This window comes from Perognathus longimembris, chromosome 21, assembly GCF_023159225.1.
Source record: "Perognathus longimembris pacificus isolate PPM17 chromosome 21, ASM2315922v1, whole genome shotgun sequence".
Classification (NCBI taxonomy): Eukaryota; Metazoa; Chordata; class Mammalia; order Rodentia; family Heteromyidae; genus Perognathus; species Perognathus longimembris.
The window spans coordinates 31488827-31507309 of NC_063181.1; the positions used below are offsets into that span (position 1 = coordinate 31488827).

The window sequence follows — 18483 nt, forward strand, 5'->3', positions numbered from 1 at the left end:
CTTGGGAACCCAGAGTGGAAAAGAAAAAGAAGGGAAAAGAAAATGTGGAAGACTCAAGCCATAGTCACTATTTTTAAGAGTAGTTTTTTTGCTTTTCAGATTCATTTTATAATGAGAATGACCAAAACTTGCCTCGGCAGAGTCTTACAGAAACTCTGTGATACTTGTGATAATGAATGGAATTGCAGATCCTACCATGAATGCTCAAGAACACCATCTTTCTGCAATTTTCAGAATGGAAAAATGCTTAAAGTATGGACAAATTTTTATATGCAACATGACTGCAGCGGATTGTAGATCAATCTGGGAAGGGAGTCAATATGCTGAGTCTCAGAGTCTCAGACCTTTAAATCAATATTCCATCCACTGATAGGGACAAGTTTCTCAACTGAGGTATCACTGTAGCCAGTCAAAACATAAAAGGAACCCCTGGGAAGGAAGCAATTGTGACACTAAATTTGCTTCTCAGGCAGTCTAGGGACTGCCAAGGTTCTGAATTGAATTTCTGTAGCTGTAAATTCTAGAGTTAACTGTTAGCTAGAAATTGCACTAAAAAGCTGTCTCCAACTCTGGTGATAGTGATATTTCATAAGGATACCTTGCAACTTTCAGGACTTGGTCTTTGAAATGCCTGATGGGACAGACCTCATTGAATTTGTTTGTGCCTTCAGGAGTTAAGGGCAAAAGTTCCTCTTGGCAGGAATGCATTGTGGCTCATGGAAGTCTGTTTCCCATTAGATGGAATGATGGATTCTTGGGCCAAATGTCAGAGATTTGTTCATCAAGGCAGGGGTTAAGTGCAGAGTAGATGTATGATTAGCCAAGGGACTGAGGAGTAGTGACTCTGGACCATAGAATAAAGTTATCGATGAATATTGAGAAGATAAGGAAATGGAGGCACAGAGAGGTCTCTGAGCTATTTTTCAGCCAAGGAAAAGTCTTGTTACTTCCATTACGCTCCCTCTTCTGAGCTTCTATTCCTCCTCTTCTGCTGGGAGAATGAGGTTCCAATTGCTTCTTTTTCCCACTGCTCTCCACACTACCACAACGACTAACATAGCCAACAGTACAGAATAGCACAGATCCTCAGTGATTGGAGTTGGCTGGCTCTCTCTCAATATCCAGCAGAGACAGGGGAAAACTGAGTTACACAAACAGGGTAGGCTGAGAGCACCATCATTCATCAGGCAGAAGAGACCTGGAAGGGCAGGGGAATTTTATGTGTATCATGGCATCAGTGAACAAAGGCCTGTACCATGACACCATGTAGTTTCCTGCTTCAAATAGCATTCCCAGCTGCTGGTCCTGTTCTTTAGTTGTCTTTTTCTGTCCCCAAGCTCAAGGAAGCATGTTAGTAAAAAAAACATGGTATAGAAGCATGATCACCCATCACCTTGTACATACTGCCTGGGATATTTTGACCTCAGAAACACTTCATAAGATGCAATATAGTGTGTATTTCCTTTTAAGGTACCCAACTCCAATTAATATCCATGATGGACACCTATAGCACGACAGAGTGTGACAGTGTGCTGTTCTGTAGTGCGTGAGTGAATGCAGTTCCGAATGACCTGAAAGCCCAGGGAAGGGAAGATTCTGATGCCCCTAAATGCTAGCAGAGTCCCTTTAGCTACTCTCCATTTATGTTAGTGAGAATAATTTTCTCCTGAATGGATCCTAACTTATGGATAAGGCTAGTGATGCTCAGATTATTATTATCATCTTGAAATAGCTGTATAAAGGAGTTCAACAAGTGAGTTTATGAATACAGTGCATCTTGACCAGTGTCACCTCTTTCATCATTCTTCACTGTCCCACCCAAACCTCCCTCTCCTTTCCCTTTTAAAAACATTTTGTAGGATGTACATTGGATTTTATGACTGTATTCCCCCTTTCCTCCCTTCATTCAGATCAATAGATTTTTATTAAATAAAATTTAGATTTTAGGCCAAAATTTTCCACTACTTTAAAAATCCTTTAAAAAATTGTTTATAAGCTGGTGGCAGATAACTAATTCCAGGGGAAACTCTCTTCAATGAAGTTCAATGTTGTGCCTAACTGAATGAGAGTACAAGGGAGGAGGGCAAAGTAAACAAGTTTTCAATTCCACAGATGGAAACTCATAGTTGTTGTTGGGGAAATGTACAGAGCTGGGGCAGGAAATGGCTCAAGCCTGGGCTTTTATCAAAATAGGAAAAGGAGAAGCTGATCATCAACATAGATTGGAACTACAAATGTCAGTCATAGGAGACCTTCTCAGCCCTAAGAGACCTCAGGGCTGGAAAACATTACACAAGAAACTGAGTGGCTTAGGTCTGTGCAGACCAGTGGGCTGGAAAACCCTGGGGACACTGCTTGTCGTGAGCAATTCATTTTCCTGGGGAATATTTGCAGGTGTTAGACTTCTAGCTGTGACTTTAAGTTAAGAGAAAATGTCACCAGAGTTATAGAAATACCTGCAAATGGAAAAGTGTCAGTGCCTGAAAGCAATCAGCAAATATACAAAAGGACTCCAAGGCTGTTGTCAGGCCATGCGATCAGGAAGAGAAGGTCAGCCACAGGCCGACTGGAAAGCAATGGGGCTACCATGGGCTTGACTCTCGCTCTGCAAGCATAGTACTTCCTCGCTTCCCATTTACCTGTCCTCTCCTCACCTTTCTTGGCAGGAAAAGGCAGCACAAACTTTTTGTTTCTCTTTGCATCTTTGCCTTTTTATTTTTTATTTTTTGGTGCTGGTTCCAGGGCTTAAATCAGGGTCTGGGTGCTGACTCTGGGTTGTTTGTGCTCAAGACCAGCATTCTGCCATGTAAACCACAGCTCTACTTCTGGCTTTTTAGTGGTTAATTTGAGATACGAGTCTCACAGGTTTTCCTTCCCTTGGCTGGCTTGAAAGCGAGATCCTCAGATCTCATTCTCCTGATTCGCAGGGACTGCATGTGTGAGCCACTGGCGCCAGGCTCACCTTTGCATTTTTAAAATCAATAGATTCATTTTCAGGTTTGCAACAAAAAAGAGTAGAAAGAACAGGGTTTCTGTATGTCGTCTCTACCACAGGTTTTATTTATTTCTTTCCTCTCTGGAATTAACATCGGCATTTTAGTGCAATGCATTTGTTACAAGTGTTCAGCCTCTGTGGATTCACCATTCCCAACTAAAGTTCATGAGGTCACATAAAGTTCATTGGGGCTCACACTTCTGTGATACAGTTAGGGCTTCAGATGAAAATGTACTATGTCCTCTCCATTACAACATGGTGCAGAAGCTTAGCCGCCCTCAAATCTCACGTGTCCCACCCATTCACTTATCCGTCTCCTCTCTAGCCCTGGCATGCCTGATGATTTTGCCAGTTCCACATTTTGTGTTTTGTTTTTCAGGTACAGATGGAATCATACAGTGTGGAACCTTTTCTTCTCGAACTCAGTAACAGGCATTTAAGGGTGTGTGTGTGTGTGTATGTGTATGTATGTATGTATATGTGGATATTTAGGGTCTATAGCTCAGCTCAGTTCTGTTTGTTTTGCTGAACAATATTCCATTCTCTAGGTGCCCCATAGTTTATATGTCCACCTACTGAGGGATGTCATGGTTGTTAAAGGCATGATTTTTAATTTTTTTTGTCAAGGTGATGTGCAGATGGGTTACAGTTATATATGTTAGGTAATGAGTACATTTCTTATCCAACTTGTTACCACCTCCATCATTTTTCTCCCACCTCTCCTCCTCCCCAGATTCCCTCACACACCTATACAGTTAGTTTGGAACATATTGTCTTCTAAGTATTGCTGTTACCATACTTTAACTCTTTGTCTCACCATTTTAATGTTTCCCTCCCTTCCCTAATTCAGATAGACATATATAAAATACCCAGGTACCAGAATCAGATACAGTGACAACAGGGGCTAAATCATAGGGAAGATGAACAGAAAAAAAGAAATAATTTCATATAGTATGTTGAAAATAACATCAATGCTAAACTACTGTTTTTACATATTTTGGAGTTTGTTTCTCTTAGCATCATCTTCTGTGAATATATGTACATACCTATTGAGCTATGGTGATCATCTGCTAGGACTATCCTAGACATATACTAATTATTACCAATAAGGGAAAACATAGAGTTTGTGTTTCTTTGCATCTGGCTCACTTCATTTAGTATGATTTTTTTTTCTAAGTCTTCTCATTTTTCTTACAAATGGGGCAGTGCCATTCTTTCTCACAGACGCATGTAATTTCATCGAGTATATATACAACAATTTCTTGATTCATTCATCTATGAAAGGCATCTGGGTTGGTTTCATATTTTGGCTATGGTAAATTGTGCTGCTACGAGCATGGTTGTGCTGGTAGCTTTAGTATGGCCTTGTCTGTGATCCTTTGGGTAAATTCCCAGAAGTATGATTGCTGGGACATAGGAGAGTTCCATATTTAGCCTTTTTGGGAACCTCCACACATCTTTCCAGAGTGGTTGGACAAGTTACACTCCCACCAACAGTGCAGTAGCATTCCCTTTTGGCCACAACCCCATCAGCATCTGTTATTAGTTTTCTTGATAATGGCTATTCTTACTGGGGTGAGATGGAATCTCAGTGTTATTTTGATTTGCATTTCTCTTATGGCCAGAGATGTTGAGCACTTCTTCTCGTGTCTCTTGGCCATTCTCATTTTGTCTTCAGAGAAGTCTCTCTCTCTTTAAGTCTTTATCCCACTTATTAATAGGGCATTTGTTTCTTTCTTTGAGGATTTGTTTTGGGGGAACTTAATTTTTTAGTTCTAAGTATATTTTAGATATGAGGCACTTCTCTGTTTTATGGCCAGTGAAGATCTTCTCCTAGTCTGTGGGCTTTCTATTTATCTTGCTAGCTATGTCCTTTGCCATGCAGAAGCTCTGCAGTTTGATGTAATCCCATTTGTCCAACATTTCTTTGATTTCTTGTGTTTTGGGGTCTTTATTATGAAAGGTTTGACCTGTGTGAAGGAGCCCTAGTGTTTCTTCTATTCCTTCCTGTAATGTTTTCTGGGTATCTGCTTTTACCTTGAGATCCTTAATTCTTTTGGAATTGATTCTGGCACAGGGTGCTATATAAGGATCTAGCTTTAGTTAGTCTGTTCAAATTGTTTAGCCAATTTTGCCAACACCATTTGTTGAAGAAGCTTTCTTTCTTCCATCCTATTTGTTTTGGCTTCCTTATTAATGATTTGGTGGCCATAGGTCTATGGGTTCATTTATGGGTCCTCAGTTCCATTTCAATGGTCCTCAGGCCTGTTCTTGTGCCAGTACAAAGCTGTTTTGATTACTATAGCTTTGTAATAGAGTTTGAAGTTTGGTATTGATATTCCTCTAGCACTGTTCTTCCTGCTAAGGATTGTTTTTGCTATTCTGGATCTTTTATTGTTCCATATGAATTGGAACATTTTGGGATTCCTCTATTTCATTAAGGGATGGTGTTGGGATATTGATGGGCATTGCCTTGAATTTGTAAATTGCCTTTGGCAGTATTGCCATTTTCATGATGTTAATCCTCCCAATTCAGAAGTATGGGAAGTTTTTCCACTTCTTTAGTTCCACTTTAATTTCCTTTTTCAGGTTTTAAAAGTTTTCATCATAGAGGCATTTCACTTTTTTGCTTAATGTTATTCCTAGGTATTTTATGTATTTTTGAGGCTATTGCAAAAGGAGTTGCTTTCCTGATTTCATCCTTACTGTTTGCATTATTGGAATACAGAAAAGCCATTGATTTTTAAGGATTAATTTTATATCTTGCTAGTTTAAATGGCATGATTTTTAACTGTTAGAATGTGTTAGAGTTATTGGAACTAAGAAAAGAAAATAATGGAGTGAGGGAAAATATGTTTATATTCTGCCTTTGAAAAAAATCTAAATGCATTGAATTCATAAAATGCTTTGTTGAATGGTAACTCCTTTGTACAACTACTTAAAGAAAATAATAATAGTAACCCAAAGTGTCTGTTTTCCTGTTAATAAAGGAAATTGTAAAGTAGAACCGTGTGGAATTGCCAATATTTGATCACTTCTCATAAAATAGCAGTTTCATATAGTTGTACATATTCACAGTATGCAGTTTAAACATAAACATATAGTAAGTTGAAAGTGAAACACAGGATTTCTATTACAGGTAAAGTGATAACAAAATTAACGTGAGAATATTTTATACTCCAGGATACATCTAGGTTTGTCATCCTCTAAATGGGTCCCCAGCTTAGATATTCTCTTTAATCCTGGGCAAGGTGGATCATTGCCTGCAGTAGATTGGGCAGAGGGCTCCAACATGGCCTTGCGCTTATTGCAGTTCCACCTGGGCTCAGTGGTGATGCTGTGAGACACAGAGACCAGCCAGGGTCCACCCTGTCTGCGGGCCAGCAAGGCATATATCTGGTATCCTATCTGTAGGACAGTGAAGTTTTCATTTCTGAGGCTAATAAGACATGTGGAAAGTACACACAGTGGAGTGAAAAGTCAGTGGTTGATAATAAATATTAACAAAATTGCCTGTGAGCCAGGCACTCTTGTGAGCTCTGGAGTGTCAATAGTGAACAATTCAGACTAGTCCCTGTTTTAGAAGTGCTCACTTTGCAAATGACGAGAGGAAGACATGGAGAGATGTGTGGGCAGCCTTCTTCACTGAGCCACTGGCAACGAAGAGGGAAGAGTGTGGCCTCACTAGGTTGATTCATTTCTCTGGGTTCAGGTTTCTTGGACGGTATGTTGAGATGGTCTAGTGTGTTAGGAAATCATGGTGTAATCTGTGCATTCCTCCTTTTGGTGACTGTGTTGGAAAGCAGATAATATTGGGCTTTCTCTAATCTCAAGCTTTATGGATGCCACTTCCTCTCCCCTTACAGAGTCGTGGGTGGTTCCCAAGGAAACAAGCCTTTACAAAGGTGAGACAAACGTTTTGAAAACATATCAAGGAGTGGTTGACTCCTTGGGTCCCCTCAGAAAGAAGCCTTTTTCCTTCAGGAGATTCATGGTTTGGGGGACCCTTCCAGGCTGGGAGATCTGGTCCAGGAGGCTACTTGGCAGGGGTGGTGGCTGTGGTAGAGGATTGAAAGTAATCTGTGGACTTCAGGGAATAAATGCCCTAAGTTGTTCCTCCTCTGCTCTCCAGGGACAATAAGGCATGCAATATTTGGGAGCTTGTTGAAAAATTATTAAGAAGTCCAATACTTTAACACTAGACTAGCAAACTGAGTGCAAGGCTCTTCAAAGCACTGTACCCTGTTATCACACAGGTTGAATTTACCATGATTCTAGCTCCTTTAACATCTGCCCTATGAGCACAAGCTACATAAACTACATCTGTACAACCTAGTAATGTGCCAATTTCTCCTGCGTTTTTGGTCACATCTCCCATACCTCTCATTTTTCAAATATAAATCAATCAACCCGGCCTATACTTCAGTCACGTCCCCTTTCAGCCTCTTACACTCTGAGCCACTACATACCTATCCTAACCACCCAGAATCAGGTTCCTGAGAGGTGGTACCATTCTTGTGTCATTGAGCATGCTCATTGGCTGAACTTGCTCCCGTGTCTAGTGTGCTTATCCTGTGGAAATCCTAGTTAAAGATTCATGCTTATGGCCCTTGCTTCTTCCTCCATTTGCCATGGGATCAACCCAGGTCATTCTTTTGTGTGACACCTTCCTCCTGGAAATCTCCTTTTCAATGGCATCTCTTGATCTGTTTGTCTTCTAACAAATTGTCTATGAACCCACTGTATTTTAGAAAATAGACCCAAAGTGACCATACATACATGGCTGCTTACTGGATCAATTTAACCAAAGTCCAGAGGGCAAGAAACTTGAAGTTAATAAAGATTACCCTTGTAGACCTAAAGAATTGTGAGGCATGGTGGTTGGGAAAATGGATATAGTAGGATAAAATATATTTAGCACATATCTCATCATTTCCAGCAAGGATGACATGAATGGATATTTTTTTAATAAAGGACCTGAAGCTGGATGCTGGTGGCTCACACCTGTAATCCTAGATACTCAAGAGGCTGAGATTTGAGAGTCATCGTTCAAAGCCACCCTAGACAGGAAAGACCATGAGTCTCTTATCTCCAGTTAACCACCTGAAAACCAGAAGTGGCTCTGTGGGTCAAGTGGTAGAGTGCTAGCCTTGATCTGAAGAGCTCAGGGACAGCACCCAGGCCTGGAGTTCAAGCCCCACAACTGACAAAAAAAATAATAACAAAGGACCTGCATATTTCTCATGCTATTTTTACTAATAGTCACTTGATAACCATTCTGGGAAAGGGACGTCATTTAACATTTGGCATGGGAGCTACTTTTTCCCTGGTTTTGGTAATGTATAATTGACATATAATAAACTGCTTATTTTTAAAAATATACACTGTGATAAGGTTCAACGTGTCTATATACCCATGGAACCATCACTAACAATAATACAGAAAGCATACCTGTCTCTCACAAAAGTTTTTCTGTGTTCCTGCCTTCCTTACTCTCTCCACCCTCAACTGCTTCAGGCAAAACTGATCTTCTCTGTTACTGTAGGTTAGTTTACAAGTTTTAGAATCTTATATATGCATAATCATATACCATGTTATTGTTATATGTATCAGTATTCCAGTCCTTTTAATTATTAACTAGTATTCTATTTTATGATCTATTGATGGATATTGGGGTTGTTTACTATTTGTATCATAAATATACCTGCTATGAACTTCATGTGCAAGACTTAGTGTCCACATATGCTTTATATCTGTTGGGTACATACCTAATAGTAGAATGGTTGTACCATATAGTACGTTTTATATGTGAATTGTGTTCCTGCCCAGATTTGTATGTTGAAATCTTGACTCCTGTCCCCGCTCAGTACCTCAGAGTGGGACTGTATTTTGAGGCTGTCCTAAAGAAACAATCAAGGTAAGAGGTCATGAGGATACTTTCTAGTTCAATTTAAATGGTATTTTTATACAAAGAGATTGAGATAATTACACACACAAGGGGAAGACCGTATTCAAAGGCAGTGGAGAAGGTGGCCATTCACAAATCCAAGGAAAGAGGGCTTAGAGGGAACCAAGCTGGCACCTTGGTGTTGGGCTACTAGCTGCCAGAATTGAGAGAAAATAAAGTTCTGCCATTCAAAGCATTGTACTTTGATGACACCTTAACTAAGTCAGTAGACTAACTTTTATTTAAGTGATTGCAAAACTGTCTTGCAATTTTTCATACAATTTTGCATTCTTCCCAGCAATATCAATCTTTGTCAACAGTTGATATAGTCAACATTGTAATTTAGCATTTTAAAAGGTTGCAGTTCTGTAATGATGTAAATTTTTTTTCTTTTGATGCTGTCTTGTGGCCAGAACTGAGGGTCTTTTCTTTCATTCTCCTTTGCCTCATTTGCTTATGTCTACAGCCTTATCATGGAAGCCACACCTGCAGTTCTGGCTTTTTGCTGATTCGTTGGAAGGAAAAGTCTTGACAATTAGTGGGCTGGCTTCTAACCTTGATCCTCAGATCTCAGCCTCCTGAGTACCAACCAGCACTATAGGTTTGAGGCATTGGTGCCCAGCGTTCGTTATGGTTTTGATGAATTGTTTCCTAGTGGTAAATGACATTGAGCCTCTTGAGGTATGCTTATTTGACATGTAGAGATGTCAAACCTAAAGATATTTAAATCTGTTAATTATTTTTTAAAATTAGGGTGTTGATTTTCTTCTATGTGAATTTTGACAATTCTTTATGTATTTGTTTACAAGTCCTTTATCATCTGTGTAATTTGCAGATATTTGTGTCAGACAGTGGGGTGTATTTTACTTCTCTTAATGTTTTCTTTTAGAGAACAGAAATGCTTAATTAAGTCTAAATAGGCAATTTGTGTATTATTTGCGTATACAAGGGCTGTATCTACAAAGGCTTGCAGATCAAAATTAATTTGGTTTGTATATGGAAATGCAACTCTTCTGGGACCTCTTAGTGAAAAGAGTAGCCCTTCTCCTGTGAATTACCTTTGTTTTGCATATTTATCATCGATAGTATGCATGAAAGTCTATTTTTAACCATTGCTCTCTTCACTTAGGTTTTTTCTACTAATGTCAGCACCATATTCTTTTGGTTACTTTAGCTTCATGGTAAGTCTTTAAGTAGGTATTGTTAAATCCTTTCTCTCTGTTCTTTGCTTTCAGATGTTTTGGCTTTCCTAAATTTTTGCATATTTATGTATAGGTTTAGCTCATCTGTTTCTATAAATAAGAAAATGATAGATTTTTTTTATTGGAAGTGCACAGAATCTATAAATAATTTGTAGGAGAATTGATAACTGAACAGTATTAGTCATTGTAACCCATGGTTGTGGTATGCCTTTCTATTTATGTAGGTCTTTACTTTCTCTTAGCAGTTATTTGTAGTTTTGAGCTTGGTCTTAAACACATTCTGTCAGATTACTCTCTGTCATATTGATACAATTTTAAATCTTGTTAAAAAGTTAATTTCTGACTATTGTCATACAACTGATTTCTTAATATGATATTGCCAATTCTGAAATTAGGTCTACAAGCTTTCAAAGTGGATTCTGGACTTTCTGTCATACAACTATGCTGTTTATGAACTAAAAATAGTTTTATCTTTTCTTTTGTGGCAATAAATGGAGAATTTCCAAATGAGAACAAGGAAAGCATATTTAATTAGCACTTGCTACAGCAAGGGTCAGCTGTTGTCATTGCTAAGGTTATGGATCAGTGTCCTATTTTCACTATTTTCTGATCATTGTGTATGTGTATATTCTGTCTTTTACTTTGCAAGCTGAATGTCTTTCATTTCTACTTGCCCTTTTATGCTGACTATGACTTCCAGCACAGTACTGAGTAGAAGAGGGGAAAGGGACATCCCTATCTAGTCCAGGTGGGGATATGGCCAGCCCTCCTTCACTAAGCACAATGTTAGATGTAGCTTTTTCTTCTTAATATACATCTTTTAATCAAGCTGAAGAGTCCTACTTTGATGAAATCGGGAATTTATCCTGGATTTTTCTCAAGCTATTATTTTTTTAGTGTATTGCAATATTGATAGAACTCCCTCCACCCCCATCCTTTCCTTCCTCCTGAGCTCCCTCTTCTTCTCTGTCCTTCCATCTCTCTATTACTTCTTATCTTCTCTTATTTCTGGAATAACTCTCATTTGGTCATGCTGTATTGTTTTAGATATTATTAGATTCTGACTTGCTAAAAATTTGTTCAGAATTCTTATAGCTATGTTCATACAGAGTATCAGTTCATGGTTAACTTTCCTTGTGTTATCTGTTGGAACCAGAACAATGTTAGCATCACAGTGAGTTGGATAGTTTATCTTTAGTTTTCTGGAATAGTTTTTGTGCACTAGGTATCATTTCTTTCTTATGTCATGGTAGTTTCCCAGTGGAAATATCCAAGCAGTTTTTCTTCTTTCTAGGACAGTTTTTAGTTACAAATTCTCCTTACTAGATAGAGTATTTGGCTTATCTGTTTATTCTTGAATGAGCCGTGGTAGTTTTTTTGAACATTGTTTGTTAATCTCATCTAAGTTGTAGAATTACTTGTCAGGAAGCTGTTCTTAATATTTCATTATATGTATGTATATATATATATATATATATATATATATATATATATATATATAGAGAGAGAGAGAGAGAGAGAGAGAGAATCTGTATGGATGTTACCTCCCTCATTCCTGAGGATTTTTTCTAACTGATCAGCCTGACTAGTGGTTTATCAGTTTTACTGATCTTTTCCTTTCATTGATTTTTTTCTATTGTTTTACTATTTTCTTCTTTCATGATTTCCATTCTGACATTTGTTTTCTTCCTTTTTCTGTCATTTAGATCAATTCACTCCTCTGTTTTTAGCTTTTTTTTTTTAAAGTTAGAAACTGAGACCATTGGCTGAGTCCTTTTTTCCTTTCCTTCAGAGATTCATTTTCTAAGTCTGTGTCACAAATACAGCAGATTAAAATTGATTGGGACATTAGAAGTTATCATGTTCTATTTTGAAATTTTATAGTTGAAGAAGGTATAAATTAGTATCTTAAAATTAGTTTTTATATATCCAATGCTTTCATCAGATTTCTCTTGTGAAAGCAAGTTGGTGATGTTACATACCCAGAGAGAGACTAACTTTCTGTTCAGTTTTAATCTTTGTAACTGATTTCACAATTATATTCTACTACTCATCATTGAACTTTGAAGAGTTTGGTTTAATTTTCTTCTATTAATACATCCTGTGCTTATGCATATTATTTAGGGTCTAGAACCCTTGAGGAAAGGAGTACTGTCAGACTTACTACAGCCAAAGGGGAAGATATGTGAAGAAGGATAACTATGTGAATTCTGGGCAGCAAGATGGAGGCATGAGAACTGAGTGAAGATGGCAAATGGATAATCTTTGTGGAAAGAGATGGTTAAGATTTCACCAGAGAATAGAAAGTGCATGCAGACTTCTTTCTTTTTGCAGCAGCAATTCAACCAAAATAATCTACAATGACTTAACATTGGTATTTTGGACCTGTGTTTGTATGTGCAATAATGCTTCAAGGGATTGGAAAATAAATGAACGAATTAATTAATTAATGGAATGTAAACTTAGGTAGTATTTACCAGCTATAAAGTCTGTGGCCATTAACTCTTTATATGGCTGAAATATGGCAGGATGTTTTTGGTTAGAATTATTTTGATCTAGCAGAAGGAAACTCAATACTAATAAGACTCCAATATTAATTTGCTTCCTCACTTTGGCACAATTTCATATGTTCCCTCTTAGCTGAATGGACTAACATCAGGAATATCAGGAACTGGACTGAACATGACTTAGAATCAACATATTTCCTGTTGGTGAAGTTCAAAAGAAATCACTGAGAAGAACAAATGGTTATGTTTAAAGCCCTAATTTTTTCTGGATTCTTAAGCATCCCCATGGCTGCTGTGTTTTGTCTCGTAAGTCAGACACAACTGCAAAGGGCTATCCAGGAGCCGAAGACAACTAAACCCTCCATCTATTCATTTTGAATAGTGATTATGATGTTTTTACCCTTATTCATCAGTTTTCAAGTTTTTAGTGCATTTGTATGAAGCTGCCAATCAGCCAGCAGGTGAGAAGAAGTGGGGTGACTTTATGTGGAATATGGTTAATAGCAGGTGGCAGAGGGAAAGCTCTGGGAATGGTGCTGCTTAGTTGTGTGAAGCCTGATGATGTTTGGACTGCAATGCTACTATTTTCTTTGGATGAGAAATGACCAGCCTGACTACATAATTATGCTGGGTAAACACTTCATATTACTCAGTAGATCTGGGCTAACTTTATATATCCTTATGTATGTGTGGTTTGAGAAGAATATCTGACACAAAATCTGATTGTCAAGCATGATGAAGGTAAGGGAAAAATTATAAAATACTGACCATGTGTTTGAGAAAGAGCATCAGCGCTCATTTTAACAGATAATTCTGCTTCCTTTGTTCTAACATCAGTTTCAAGATAAAGAGACTAATTAAGAGACATAGTATATGTAATCCCTTCAAATCAAAAGACAGTTTTGGGCATCTGCAGTCTATTCTACTTTCTTAGAATACAGCTAGTTCTATAGAACATTGTCTACTAACTGGGGAGTTAGTAGACTCTGACTATATTTGATGAGCTACTTAACTGAAGACAATAAAAGGTGAAATGTATGGCAGACACAATGAGGCCACTGAGAAGTTAGAATGAAATTGGTGTCCTGGAGCTTGTGAAGATGTCATTGAGATGTCACAGGAGTATAGAAGTGCAGAAATACTAGTATTCCTATAACTGCCATGGGAGTCAACAAACATGTAGAAACGGCAATATGCACAGATTGTGGCACATCATTGCAGCCTTGAGACCAAAACCTGGGCTTAAATTCAGTACTACTAGTGTTTGTGCCAATTGAGAATTATTTAATCTCAGACAGAGTATTAAGTTAACTACACTTAAAATTCGCAAGAATTTAACACATTCTTGAGTTTAGTCTGTATAAGGAGCCACTCTAATTTCGTCACAGATTTAGTCATCACTGTGTGCAAGATATCTTTCTATAGCTAAGGGAATCCTAGAAAGAGTGGACAGCTAAAGACGATCTGCTGACAAACTCCTAGGCAAGAGCAAGAGGCTCCTTACTGAAGGGGTTTGGGTGCAGCAAATCTTCATGCTTATCAAACACTGACACCTCTAGGAATTCTAATAGTTTTTCTACTGATTCTGCCAATTTTTAACAATAAATATTACTTCAAATACATTGTATAAAATTGTTAGTATATTCTATATTTTAATCTCTTAACAGATAAATAATTTGCAAATATTTTCTTCTATTCTCATTTGTCTTTTCACTTTCTTGATGGTTTTCTTAGGCAAAAATTTCTTCTGGGGCCTGGGAATGTGGCTTAGTGGTAGAGTGCTTGCGTACCATGTATGAAGTGCCGGGTTCCATTCCTCAGCACCACATGAACAGAAAAAGCCGGAAGTGGCGCTGTGGCTCAAGTGGTAGAGTGCTAGCCTTGAGCAAAAAGAAGCCAGGGACAGTGCTCAGGCCCTGAGTCCAAGCCCCAGGACCAGAAAAAAAATTCTGAATTTTTACTAAGTTACTTGGTGTCGGTGGTTTATGCCTGAAATTCTAACTACTTGGGGGTCTGAGGTTTGAGGATCAGGGTTTGAAGCCAGCCTGGGAAGATAAAGCCATGACACACTTGTCTCCAATTAACTAACAAAAAGTGGGATGTGAAGGTATGGGGCAAGTGCTAGAGTGCCAGCATTGAGAAAAAAAGCTAGGTGAGAAAGTCAGGCCTGAGTTCAAGCCCCAGTACTAGCACACAAAAAATTCTTTTTAATTAAGCAAATTTATGTATGTTGTCCTTTTCATATGTGATATTATACTAAATGCAGATAGTTCTTGCTTAGTCTGAGTTTACCCATCTTGTAGATTTTCTTCATAGTGTTTTACAGTGAATCTTTTACTGCAAGGCTTACACTGTACTTTGAATTAGTTTTTGTTCATGATAGGAGATAGGAGTTCATCTTCTTTCTTTGCATGTGGATAGTCAGTTACTTTATCACCATTTGTTGAATTATCTGATTCTCTTGTCAAAAATCAATTGATCCTAAATTTAAGGGTCTAGATATGGAGTCTCAGTTCTGTTCCTCCAATGTACCTACCCTTATGCCATACTTTCTGCTAGTACAACTTTATAGTAGGCTTTGGATTAGGAAATGGGAATTTGACAGCTTGTTCTTTTTAAGAATGTTTTGGCTAATATAAGTGGATGTAACATTGAGATCAGCTTGTTTCTAGGTAGTTGAATTTGTTTTTTAAATATAATTTTTGGATTGTTCATTGCTCATATTCAGAAATTTGCTTGATTTTATATATTAGTCTTATATCTTGCAACCTGGCCAAAATTGTTTATTCTAGTGATTTTAAGCATATATTCATTAGGTTATCATCGACAAATTTTATTTGTAGGTAAGTAAATAAATTTACTTTGTTTCCAGTCTAGATACATTTTTCCCACCCAACTACACTTTTTATTACCTGTTTTAAGCCTTCAGTATGATGTGGACTCAAAATGGTGACAGGAGATATCTTTGTCTGTCTGGCACTCAGCCTTGGGGGTGGGGGGAAATCTTCTTTCTTTGAGTTAGGGGTTTCCCCTGGTGACCTTCTCAGGTTGAAGAACATCAATTCTCTTCCTAGTTGTTGAGAATTTTTGTAGCAAAAGGTGTTAGGTTTTGTCCAAATATTTTTCTGACAACATTGAGAGGAACATGGAGTTTTTGTCTTTTATTCTATTTATGCTATAAACATTAATAGATTATCAGCTATTGGATCAATAAAGCTCACTTAGTCATGATGTTTTTATCTGATTTATATTTTTTGCCAATATCTTTTTGTTTTATACTGGAAATTTATTTCTAATCCTCTAAGTATATTTATCTACCATTTAAAAAATCTTTGTCTTTTGCAATGCTTTTGCCTCACGTGATTTTGTGTGTTCGTTGTCTGTTGTTATGTTGGTGTTCCACATTAAGGAAGGAATGTTGAAGAGGGAATTGGATTTGAGAGGGAGAATAATGACTTCTCTGGAAAGGTGGAGGCAGCATAGTCTAGGATGATAGCAAGAAGAACTGTTCTAAAGGCGATTAGGAAGAGAAGATGCAAATTGGCAAGGGTAGGAAAGAGAAGATTCTAAGAATGAAAAGCAGCAGTTGGAGAGTTTGAGAGGTGGAAGATGTGAGAGCAAGACTTCCTCCAAAACCAGGCCCTTTCCAGTCTGCACTTCGGAGCCTGCTTTCTGCAGGTCCCTGGAAACCTTGCTTCAGGCTGATCCCTCCTTGGAGCTGCCTCTTACACTGAAGTGACTGCCATCCATCTGAAGCTGGGAGATAGCTCTCAGGCTGTTCTTTTTTCCTGACAGTTTAAGCTTGAAAGCCCTAGAAGGGGAAGGACGATGAGAGGATCACAGACGATAGCAAAAGGAGGAAAATAAAGCTGTGGTGTGTAAAGTCTCACTTTCCTATGGGCCATAGGTTGCTGGTAGGAGACTTAATTTCCAGGTCTTTACCCTAGCAATTCTCATCTGAAAAAAAAAACAAAACAAAACAGAAAAACAAACTCAAATCAAAACTCAATCCAAAACAAGACAAGAAAACAAACAAACAAAAGTAGAAAATATTTGTGATTTTGAATTAAGTGTTCCTGGAATCAAACTTTTAGGAAGAATACAAAGGCAAAAAGTGCTCCAAATCTGTCCTGCATGTAGAAGGACGAAGAAGTGTGAAGAGGCGAAGAGCTGAAGAAGTGTGACCTAGGAACTCCCTAGTGATCCCTCCATCCTCCCGAAGAGCGTACTCAGATCCTGGCCTCTGGAAACTCACATGTCAGTGTTGCTCTCTAACCCCTGTTCATGAGACCTTTGAGTGCCACCGATAGGAAGAGCTATTATTTGAGTAAAACTCTTTCTATTCAATTACCTGTCTGGAGCAAATGGATTATTTCAAAAATTCTCCGATGAAGCAACCAGTACAAACAACCAGCAAACAAATTAAAATGTAGGATTTGAATAGAAATATAGATCACTGAAAAGCAGGTGGCATTCGGGCTGTTGATGATACAGTACCGTTGCAGCTGGCATTTTATATGGATTTCCCCTTAAAGTTTGCAAAGAAGTCATAAACAAACAAGTGTTGACAGAAAAACAAAATATGTTTCTGAATATGTAACTTTATTTAGAGACCCTGTAGCTTGAGAATCAAGGGAAAAATTCTATTTCTCTTTCATTGGTTGAAATAAAGGCACTAAATTAATTTTCAACTAGCTTCATGGCTGGACCCTCTAGACCTCTCTGTCAAGGTCAGGTCCAAGTTCCAGCACTATCCTACTTCAGTGAGCTAGTTCTGTGTGTAAAAAGACTAGCTTAAATCCATGTGTGTGGTGGGGTGAGAGATGGACATACTGATTTGTACATGTACTGAGGACTTTTTGTAAATAAAATATGCCCATTGCTTCTTTCAGATCATAAATGCTATAATTACATACCTAGAAAATTTGGAAAATGATATGGATATAAAGCCTTTAAGAATAAAGTTTGGGATTGTGAAAAGTGAGAGTAAGCAACAGTCAATGTGATTAAAGTAGTATATATTCATGTGTGAACAGCAAGGAGAAACCCCTTTTAACATTTAACATACACTTAAAGTAAATATGAATGGATAGGTCAGACACTTGTGGCTCATAACTGTAATCCTAGAGACTTATGAGGCTGAGAGCTGAAGATTGTGGTTGGAAGCCAGCTGGGGCAAGAAAGTCAGTGAGACTTTTATCTCGAATTAACTACCAAAAAGCTGGAAGTGGCGCTGTGGCTCAAGTGGTAGAGTGCCAGCCTTGAGCAAAAGAAGCTCAGGGACAATGCCCAGGACCTGAGTTCAAGCTCCAGAACTGCTCTAAGAGATGGAGAATCTCGTTGATATTATATTTTGTCTGTTCAAATGTTTTAAACTGTTGTTTATTGAAAGTGAGGGCCACTTAAATTATGCTATATCTTCTGACTTACCTGGCTATTAAGTATTTATAGAAGAGCTTCTCCAGAGAGAATATTTGAAAGTACATTGTGGAGATGACCTCTGGATCGTAAAAGTAATGAGAAACTGAGCATTCAGTCAAGGTTCAGTTTAGGAATAATTATATGGTACATGCCAAGGTTTGCACCTTAAGTGGGTAGGAGGAAAATAGAATGTGAAAGTGTTCCGTGGGGTAAAGAGGTGACCAGCCAGGTTGAGTGGAACTTGTGAGCTGGTGACTTCACTGTAGGTGTTGGGCAGTTGTTGAGCCTTGTTCAGCTGGTTATCCATTTCACAAGGACAGAGACCTTGTCTTTTCTGCAGACTCAAGTTCTAGTCACTACTAGTGTTTGTCTGTGGCAATAGTGAATCTTGGAAGATTTCACCCAATTTTG

At 38.1% G+C, this 18483-nt stretch overlaps 1 protein-coding gene across 2 annotated transcripts in view; it reads left to right on the forward strand.

Moving 5' to 3' along the window:
* Zmat4 (zinc finger matrin-type 4) overlaps positions 1-18483 on the forward strand; it is a 400198-nt gene that overhangs the window by 109477 nt on the left and 272238 nt on the right. The window lies entirely within an intron of this gene.